At 37.0% G+C, this 10,070-nt stretch overlaps 1 long non-coding RNA gene across 1 annotated transcript; it reads right to left on the bottom strand.

Annotated features, from left to right (window-relative positions):
* Positions 1–236: 236 nt before the first annotated feature.
* Positions 237–9,240, bottom strand: LOC134472696 (uncharacterized). Its single transcript, XR_010042624.1, has 3 exons — positions 9,004–9,240; positions 1,766–1,877; positions 237–1,669 (listed from the first exon to the last, which is right to left on the bottom strand). It is a non-coding gene; the product is annotated as an uncharacterized LOC134472696 (long non-coding RNA).
* Between the last annotated feature and the right edge of the window lie 830 nt (positions 9,241–10,070).

Here is a 10,070-nt window from a genome sequence, read left to right as displayed (position 1 = left end):
TTGGAAAGATGAACCCTGTCTTTGTCCAGATGGCAGAATCCACACGGTGAAAAATTCAGACCATTTAGTGACAGTGTCTTTCTGCCATAAGGAGCAGAGAACATCACGCCGGGAGGTGCGTGGGTTAGAAGGAGAAAGCGAGAGAAAGCGGCTGATCCCTGTGACTACTGAGTCTCTGCACTTATCTTCTGTCGTTCACCTCTTCCTTAATAACACATTTTTTAAATTGAGTCTGATTTTGCCATTGTCACTTAAGTGTCAATAAAAATATAATAATAAAATCAATAATATAAAGACAGAGAGAACACTGTTCTACTAGACTGGTTGGCACCTGCAACTAGAATCTGATGCCGAGTCTGTTGACATTGGTAATTGGGTGAGCTGGAGAGCTCGATACTGGTGTGTGAGATAGACCTTCCAGCAAACTTTGTCTATGTAAATTCTGGTTCTATAAGTGGTTTTAAAAAAATCTAGTTGTTGTATCATGAAAGCAGGTGATATATGCAACCAAAATGTAGGGAACGAGCTTTTTGTGGTATAAAAGAATCATTCTTTCCATTCTCTGAAGCACTGCTCCTTAATCTTTTGAACATTCTGCTGTTCAAGGTATTTTAGCAAAAGGACAGGTATTTTATTGAGAAATGTTTATTAAAGTGAGGAGAGAGGAGGATATGGAGAAAATCTTAGTGTTTTTTTTTTTTGGTACTGGGGAACTAACCCAAGGGTGATGGATATAGTCTACCACTTCCCACAGCCCCAGGTCATCCTCATCCTCTTTGCATCTCTAATCTTAGACAGCATCTTCTGGTTTGTTTTAGAGACCTCACTTTGAATGAGGCAGCTTTCTTAAGGTCCTAAGATCAATTTTTCTTGGTTCTCACTTTTCAGTCATGAACCTCTCTGGAAATGGCTCTGCTTTATGCTTCCATGAGTGATCCCTCCCCTGGCAACAGATAGGCAGAAGGAACGTGAAAAAGAAGATCTACCTTGAGGAGAGTGGGCTGGCAAGAACAGTGGGGTCAGAGACAGCGGTAAGATGCCCCCGACACATTCATGCTCTGATAGCACATCCAGTGTCAGGTCTGGGAGGAGAAGCCTCCCACTGTGGAGCCCAAACTTTTGAGCTCAGAACTGCCTGATTTATCATTGCATCTCACTCTCCAGGAGGCAATCAGCAATTTCCACTTAAAGTAAAATAAATTATGGCATTTAGGATACTGGGCAAAGAAAAGGGGTATTTTTCTCCCTGGAAGCAATGTGCTTGGAGAAGATCACCGAAAAGGATGCGGCCTGAGCATTGGGAATGCGAAGCAGAAATTCTCGGAGCAAAGTGGATTGGCAGCTACATGCAGCGTCCCTAACGCAGGCCTAATTCTTCTCGCAAACAATGTGGCTGAAGAGCTCCACTTTTCTGCTTGCTTCCTGCGAGGGACGGGGCTGCTTGTTGCTAGGGTTACATTATAAATGTGAGCTGGACTGACAGGGCACCTCTTAATAAGGGGCAAGTCCTTCATGTATTTCTGATAGTGCACCGGTGACACAATCCTTCTTGGTTTAGCAGAAAAATACTGCAAGAGTAAATTGTCAATGACAACATCAATGTTCTTGCTCAGCTTCGGGGATTAAGTGAACAGCAGCCACTGTCAGGCCTTGACATGGCTTCAGGCACCTTTAAAAAAAGCAGCCAAATTAAAGCCACATATAGGAGGGGAGGGCAGCCTTCCTCCCCCGGCAGGGAGATATCTTGATTAAAGCTCAGTCTGACCTTCCAGCTTCATCTGCACCAAAATTGAGACGCATTTCCTAAATGGCAGGACTTTACAGAATCATAATGAGCCAGGACCAGGAGGCTTTGCATCGAATTTCCACCTTCATTCCTGCAGCGGGCAGAGGGGAAGATAAAGGAGGCTCTTTATTACCTGCTACCAAAAGAACAACCTAGCCTTCCTTCCCCTGTTTCTTTTGTGCAGAGACAGAATTATCTGTGGAACAAGTAATTCATTCCCGGGCCCTTTAGATTGCTTTTCTGCACAGCTCAATTCTTAGGTTATTATTGTTTAGTAGATGCCAATAGTTTGATGGGAAATCTTCTATTTCGAGGGTGATGTATATTAGTAAATAATTCACTTGAGGGAAAACCTAAGCATCAGGGAATTTAAAACAAAAACAAAGGCCAACAAAACCAATCTGTTTCACACTTAATGAGAATAAAATAAATCTGAGGATTTTGCTCATAGGTCCTTTAATGTTCCATTAAGTCACAATTACTTAAATTACAAGATGCCCTAGTATTGTATGAAATTCATAAGCATCTCCTTTTGTAAATCATAATTTATGGGATTAAAACAATTTCTACCAATTTGGAAAATATATCTAGTGCCACGCTATATTGTGTTTTGCATATTAAAATTTAAAAATTAATGAAAACAGCTTTTATTAATGCATTGCATTTAACTTAATTTGCTGTATGAACTATAGAACCTAGTATCTTTTGGGTACTTAGTAAAGATCAAAATATTATAATACTTGTTTGGGAAGGAAGGTTCTGAAGTAATTGTATAAATTATGTGTAGGTTTGAAAACAGTATCTTCATCCATTATATTTTATGTAAGTAGTATGTAGCTGTGTGGTTTTGGTGAACAGATACTCACCCCAGATGGAAGCTAAGAAGGTCAGAAATGCTTATTAGAGAGAAAAATGTAGGGGTTTGCGTGCAATGCGATTACATAATCTCAAACAGTCTCTCTACTGTCTTTTATTGTCATCCCTCATGGCCGGGGTGCTGTGTCAGATCTGTGTTCCCGCAAATGGAGAGCATGTGTCCAATAAAATTTCACCTGTGCTTGCATAGGGCAGGAATGAATGTATGATGTTCACATCAGTGTTCACAGACGAAACCGAATGCATTTGTGGTTAGCAGGCTTTGGCGTGGAAAAAAAAATTCTCTGAGAATGGAAACAAACTCAGCTTTGCATTATCAGTTTCAAAACTGGGACCATGCTGCCCTCTTGTGGAAATATGTAGTACTGACACGAGCTACGGGGGTTTAGCTGTTTTTTCTTAGTTTAGACCCTCCTTGTGTGTATTTCATTTTAACTGGTAACAGGCACAACTTACAAACATCAGCACAGTATCAAAACAATCCAGGTTTCTACCGGCGCTCACACACGGCCTGCACCTGTCACCCATCCTTCTCATCCCGCAGCATGTGACCGGCTTTTTGTCTCTGAAAGGCAATGTTTGTTTTGTCTTTTGAGCCATTGCCTCTCTTCCACTTGGCTTCCTTCCTTCCTTCCTTCCTTCCTTCCTTCCTTCCTTCCTTCTTTCTTTCTTTCTTTTTTTCTTTCCCCTCCCTCTGGTACCAGGATTGCTCATGGTAGGGTTGCTCTGAGTTACATTCTCAGCCTTTTATTATAACTTTATTTATTTTATCACAGACAAGTTTTTCCCAAGCTGCCCACACTAACCTCAAACTTGTGATCCTCCTGTCCCAGCCTTCTAGACAGCAGGAATTACAGATGCAGAACTGGCTTCTCTGATTTTATAATCGTAATGTAGATCATAACAAGAAAGCAGTATCACTGAAAATGCACTTATCATATAGAGAGCACAAAATAATCTTTTAAAATCCACATTAGGGATCATAAAATCATGATCGAAATTTACAGCCTTTTTTATTAAAATAAGCTAGAACAGTATGGGCATCTCAGGTTTGTTATTAGAAGAACCGCAGTATTTTATAAGAAGGAAGAGCCAGCACGTGAATGTGATTAGGTGATCTCTCCTGATCCTCTGCACACCTCTAGGAAGGAGACAGTCTTTGGCCTTGGAGGTTTAGCTTCTTTATTTGTAGCTTTTCTGAAATAACTGTAGAGTTAACTCCAAAAACCATCACCAAAGACAGTAAGAGTCCAAAGATGAAAGGCACAGACATTAAGCAGCTCTCTACAACCCCACAGCCCAGGGACAGGTGTGTAGGACAGTTGTGTATCCTCTATCTTCTGGGAAAACAGTATTTTGCATTTAAGGCTCTTTAGAGCTATGCTTCTGTCTGGCTTTCACCGCAGGTGAAAAGAATCAGTGGTATCGTCTTGACTGCTAGTGTTCTGATGTGACTTCGTTTTAATTCAAAATACTTTTCTTTGCTATGAACACATGAACCCTTCAGTACGCGTCACTTACAGCAGCATCTTGGGAGAGACAGAAGAGCTAAATGTACATGGTCAGTCACCTCGTCTGCAATACAGTCTTTGTTCTTCCTTTCTTTTTAATTTCAGGTAGTAAAATAGTCTGACGCATTTCTCCTTCCTTCCTTTTGCATCTGAGCCACTGCCCCGCCTGGATGATTCAGAGGTCAGAAAAAGTGACCCTCGCAATTCAGCACTAATCTGGTTCACTCACTGCTGGTTTGATGAGAGCCCTGATTTAGACAGCAAACCATGAGAAGTAGGAGCAATACATTGAACATGTTCTTTTCATATAGATAGCACAATATAATCTTTAAAACTTTGCCATTGTTAGTCACAGCTGTGATTCCCTAAAATTTCCCTTTTGCTTATTTATGTTGCGTATTTTAACAACTTAACCTCATTTTACCTGCTCATGGCCTTGGTTTCTCCTAGTCTTTTGGTTAATGTTCAGAAATCCTTGTTTCCTTGCATAGCACATCCTAAGTCTGCCATCTAGTGGAATAAATTTGCCAAGACAAGTTTTTACAGAGGGTTTCAAAAGTCCAAGAGAGGCATTGTTCTTGGAATAGAAATTACTCCTTTCATCAGAGTTCAAAGCAATGCTGGTTTCCTGTTCACCAAATTCATGCCGTGAAACTGGAAAATTGCATTTAATTACCTAAAAGGTTTCTAGATATGTTTTGCTGCTTTATTAAATTTTTCACAGCCTTTGAAGAGTAGCACAGTGAAACCGTGCTGTGCTGTGAAAATTGTGATGGTGAAACTAATGGAAGTAATGATTTCTGAAGAAATGCAAAAATTAAGAGCAGGTATATGTTCTGAGGATCATCAAAGACTGCGGAGTTATTTCATCTTAGAAAAATAAAATTATATAAATACGTTATTATCAACTTCCTCATCAACTGTACTTATGTGGAGTTGTTTAATGGTGATGGGTGTTCTTTGAAATACAGAGGGAACTCATAGCTTGTTACACTAGTTTAATGTAGTCTTAGGTGGTTTTAGTAATATATACTCTTGTATTTTTCTGCTAGATATACATTATTACGAAGGGATATGTTATTTGCTTTTATCATAGATCTGTGATTTTTAGAATATATTTTCTGATTATAAAGATAGTATAAACTTGTAGATAACTTGGAAAATATTAAGAAATGCTTAAAGAACAAGATACGTATAGTTTGCCTTCCAAAATAACTTCATTGAATCATTTTATAAAATTTCTCTCATTTAAACTCTATATAGAAGTAATATGTTTCCTTGACAAAATTAGCACTTTTTTTTTCTTTTTATTGGTACCAAGGATCAAACTTACGACCACCTGCTTGCAAGGCAGGTGCTTATGCCGCTGAGCTAAATCCCCAGCCCCTTCCTTGACAAAACTTTTAATCGGTTTGATCCTATTTTTCTTAATCACAAGATAAAAATTCCCTTTATGTGACTCCCAAACATAATTTTTAATGACTAAAATATTTTTCTTAATTATGACTAAGATTTACTTAACCAATGATAATTACTAAGTTTTTAAAAGTGTTTTGATCTTATAAATATTAGCACCTTGAACTCTTTTATGCCAGCACATATTGATGAGAACAATTTGATTATTTCTTGAGAAAAATTTCCTTGAAGATTAAGGGTTCTTGATCAAAACACATTTTAAAGGCTTGTGATTTAAATAACAAAGTTATCTTTTATGAAGTAGCAATAACTTTATTCAGGGGAACACAGAGAGGATCTTTTTTATCTCATGCTTAGCAATGTTGCTATTTTCGCTTGTTAAGTAAAGTTGTAAAGCCCATCTCCTGGAATGATAATTTGCATTTCTTTGATTATTAAAGATACTGAGTTCTTTTATTTTGACCAGAAACTGCATTTCTTATGTAATTATTTGTACATTTCCCACTCTGTGGTCTCTTTTGTGTTGATTTGTTGGATTATTTATAAGGTAGCGACACTAATCATTTCTCATATTCTGCCAATGCTTTTCCTGCTGGTAGTATGTATTTTATTTGCTTTGTGAATTTTTACCTTTTTTTGAATAGAAAAATCTCACCAGTCTTTCCCTTTATGCCCCATTTTCAGCTTTTATGTGCAGCTATGGTCCTTTTATTTTCTATCTTCATCTCTGTCTTTTTAAAATACTTTTCCGTTTCATTTCACAGAGACTGTTCCTTTTTGAAGCTGTCCTTTAGAAATGAAAGTCATTGTCTCTTGGTTCTTTTATTAAACTATTTCCCAATGGAACTTTCCCCTTAGTCTCCAGGAGAAATGAAGCGATGTCTTCTACAGGTCATAATTAGTGAACTTTTCTCTCCAATTATAGAAGAATTCTCACTATTAAAATAAGTGTATTGTGAGGAGGTTTTCTCTCATTGTTTTTTTAGTTTTAGTGGGACATTGGCAGACATGGGTCATGAATTCCTTGCCAGATGTCACCTTACAACATGAATCTATTTTATATCCTTTATTCAGTAACGATCAGGAGAGAGGGCGATAGAGCGAAGTTTGAGAGTTTTGTAAATTAAGATAAACACTTTTCAAATGAAAAAATATGAATGACCAATAAATACATGAAAAAATGTTCAACAGCATTTGTCATGTTAGAAATGCAAATTAAAACAACACTGAGATTCCATTTCACCCCAGAAAGAATGGCTGCCATCAAGAAATCAACCAATAACAAATGCTGGCAGGAATGTGGGGAAAAAGGAACGCGTCTCCACTGTGGGTGGAAGTGTAGACTGGTGCAACCACTATGGAAAAAAAAAAAAAAAAATTGAAAGTAGAAATTTCATTTGACCCAGCTATCCGCCTTCTAGGTATCTTTCCAAAAGAATTAAAGACATCATAGTTTGCTTCTTTCATGAGACTCTAGATGAGTTTAAGTCTTTAGATACTTCAGATGTGGAGTCTCAAAGAAATTTAGCGTCAGACAGGCTGGTGCTGTGATCATTTAAATTTTGTTCCGTTTTGTTTTTACTATCACCCTACTCGGTAGTTACTGAACCACGGCATCTCATTTTTCTTCAATCCTTGTAAAGTGACAGACAAATGAATCTGAGCAATGTGACATTTCAAGAACACACTTGATAGTAAAGCAAAGTAGCGCACTTGTGATTTATGATGAACCATATTCAAATTTTACTGTGCTTAAAACCAGTATCTACTTGAGAAACTATTAATATGGCATTTAGAACAGAATCCTTTTTAAGGCTATACTTCCCCTTGATTGACTGACACCCAACAAACGATCTACCTGCCCACTATTGACTGTAAGATGTAGAAATCTTTAGGATTTGGATTACGTGGTCATAGGTGAACGCTCATTCTCATCACACAGACCCTGAAACTGTGAGTGTGAAGTTCCTGCTCCTGGCTTTGCCCAGGTGCCACCTCTCCTGCTTCACATTCTCCCCTGGGAGACACCCAGTGCATTTCCTGCCTTACTGCATCTGTGCAGCGTCCTACAAAACTAGTTGCCAGAGTTCTTGTTGAAAATGGATTGTTTTCTCTCGTTGAAGTTTTATTTCAAAAATATAGAAAAAAGATTTGTAAGTAGATACTCACGTCTACTTCCATTTAACAGACATTAACATTTCGTTCTTTTTCAAACTGATAGAAATTTTACATACATAATACTGAATAAAGCTGTCTAGTTAAATTAGATTTGGCAAATAAGAATTTCTATGGAACCCACTCTGCTTTTTGGTGCCTTTCCATTATTCTAGAAAATTCCTTTATGCCCTTTACCAGATAATCTTAAAGGGCATTTTGGTTCCTCTCAACATAGATTAGTTTTTTCCTATTCAAAAATTTTATATAAATGGAATCATGTGGTACAAATTCTTTGCTTCTGGACTTTTATGGGGGAGGTTAGAATGTTCATTCAAGTTGATGCATTAGTAATTTTTTCTTTCTTTTCCTTTTAAAAGAATTTGTATAAGTATTGCAGTATTTGTTTATTCATTCCCTTACTATGAACTTTACTATGAACTTTTGGGCTGTTTGAAGTTTTAGCAATTGTAAAATATATCAAACATAAGCATTCTCGTACAATTTATTTTGTGTATATGTATTTTCTTGTGTTTCTTCTATGTATTTTTGTTGTTCATAGAGTAGGTGTGTTTGTAACCTTGTATGTATGTATTTTTCTTTTTCATAGAGTAGGTGTGTTTGTAACATTGTAATAAACTACAAGTTATTTCAAAATTGAAGAACTACTTTAAAATCTTACCAGAATTATATGAAAATTAAGTTGATCTGCACTTTAACCAGTATTTGGGGATATTAAGGCTTTCATGATTTAATTTTTTAGTGGCTATGCAATGGAATCTTATTGTGACATTTACATTTCCCTAATATGTTGTGTTGAATGTGTTTTCTTGTGCTTAGTGGTATTTTTATATCATTCTTTTTACCCATTTACCTTTAATTGTGTTTTGCTCTTTTTCATATTATTATAGGAGTTATTTATATATCCTGAAAATCAGAATTTTGTCACGTAAATATCAGAGAGGAAGTAAAACTATATTTTCAGATGAGATTGTTTGCATAGAAATTCTTATGGTAAATCATGAAATAGTGTAAATCTTTAATATTCATATTTTTTGAGAATTGTTTTGATGAGCATGTTATGGAATGAGGTCCCACTGCCTTATGCACATAGGAGCCAGTGCTGGGTATTTGCAAAAAGCAGAAGCTTCACTGCACAGTCAGCTCTCAAGGAGGCCAGGTAAGGAGAGCTCAGTTCCCCCTGACTCACTGATGTGTTGAAAGAGAATTTAAAGGAAGAGACGGGGAGACGCTACTTACTGAATGGATGGTGAGAGGAGAGCAGGGTTTGGGCTCTTCTGCACGGACAGATGCCCTGCATGTCTCTTCTCCTGTCTCCTCTCCTCTCGTGTTTTATTCTGGGGAGGAACAGTTGTATTCTCCACTGGCGATTCTAAGCTTGTGATGTCAGAAGATCATTAACCTTAGGAGCTGTCTTCTCCTGTGAGTGTCCATTCTTGAAAACCTGGTTCCAAATCACCTAAAGTGGATTCTGGAGATTTTCCTGAAAGAAACGTTGTTCATTATTTAAGGGATTTATGTCCAGCGTGTCCAATGTCAGTTCTAGCTTCTTTCCTTTTACATTTAAATTTTACAATCAGCTTTACAGTGTCATCAGAAAAACCTGCCGAAAATCTTAACTGATACACCATCGAAGGCATAAACCAGTTTAACACAAATGACATCTTAATAGATGATATTGGTTTTCATAGTTCATATATAGTATGTCTTTACTTGTGTTTCAATGTTTTAAAAATTTTCTTAGCAATATTTTACATTTTTCATAATGTGTATCCCCAGGTGCTTTATTTTTTTATGTGATTAACAGATAATATACTTGATTCCTTTCTAATTAACAGATAATATACTTGATTCCTTTCTAATCTAATTCCTTTCTAATTCTAATGTAGGAAATTCCTACAATTCATATAAATTAAAAATAAAAAGCAAAAACAACATACACTGATTTATTTCATGAACTTTTTTCTTATGACTTTATCCTTATTTCAAAATGCTTACTATACAACTGCCTTAGATTCCAGCAACAATATTGGCACCTTACTGAGCACACTTACTTTCACACCACTGGCACTCAACTCACCTCTCTGAAAAAGTGGAGCAGAGAACTGCATTGCTTTGCCTTGAGATTTATGTACACAGATACGATTGGCAGAAAAAGGACTCATGACAAAAATGCATGAATTTTTTTTTACTAAAATTTTATGAAGTTTCCTTGTGGCTTACTTTGAAGTCCATCGTTAGACAGGTTCAGTTCTCTGCTGCTGAATCACGGCTCCCACCGAAACTGTACAACACAGGCTCTGTAT

This window comes from Cavia porcellus, unplaced genomic scaffold (genome assembly GCF_034190915.1).
Source record: "Cavia porcellus strain 051 isolate PalLab524CR breed Dunkin Hartley unplaced genomic scaffold, mCavPor4.1 scaffold_2, whole genome shotgun sequence".
In the NCBI taxonomy this organism is placed as follows: Eukaryota; Metazoa; Chordata; class Mammalia; order Rodentia; family Caviidae; genus Cavia; species Cavia porcellus.
Note: the sequence above shows the minus strand (reverse complement) of the source record. Positions and strands in the feature narration are given on the sequence as shown.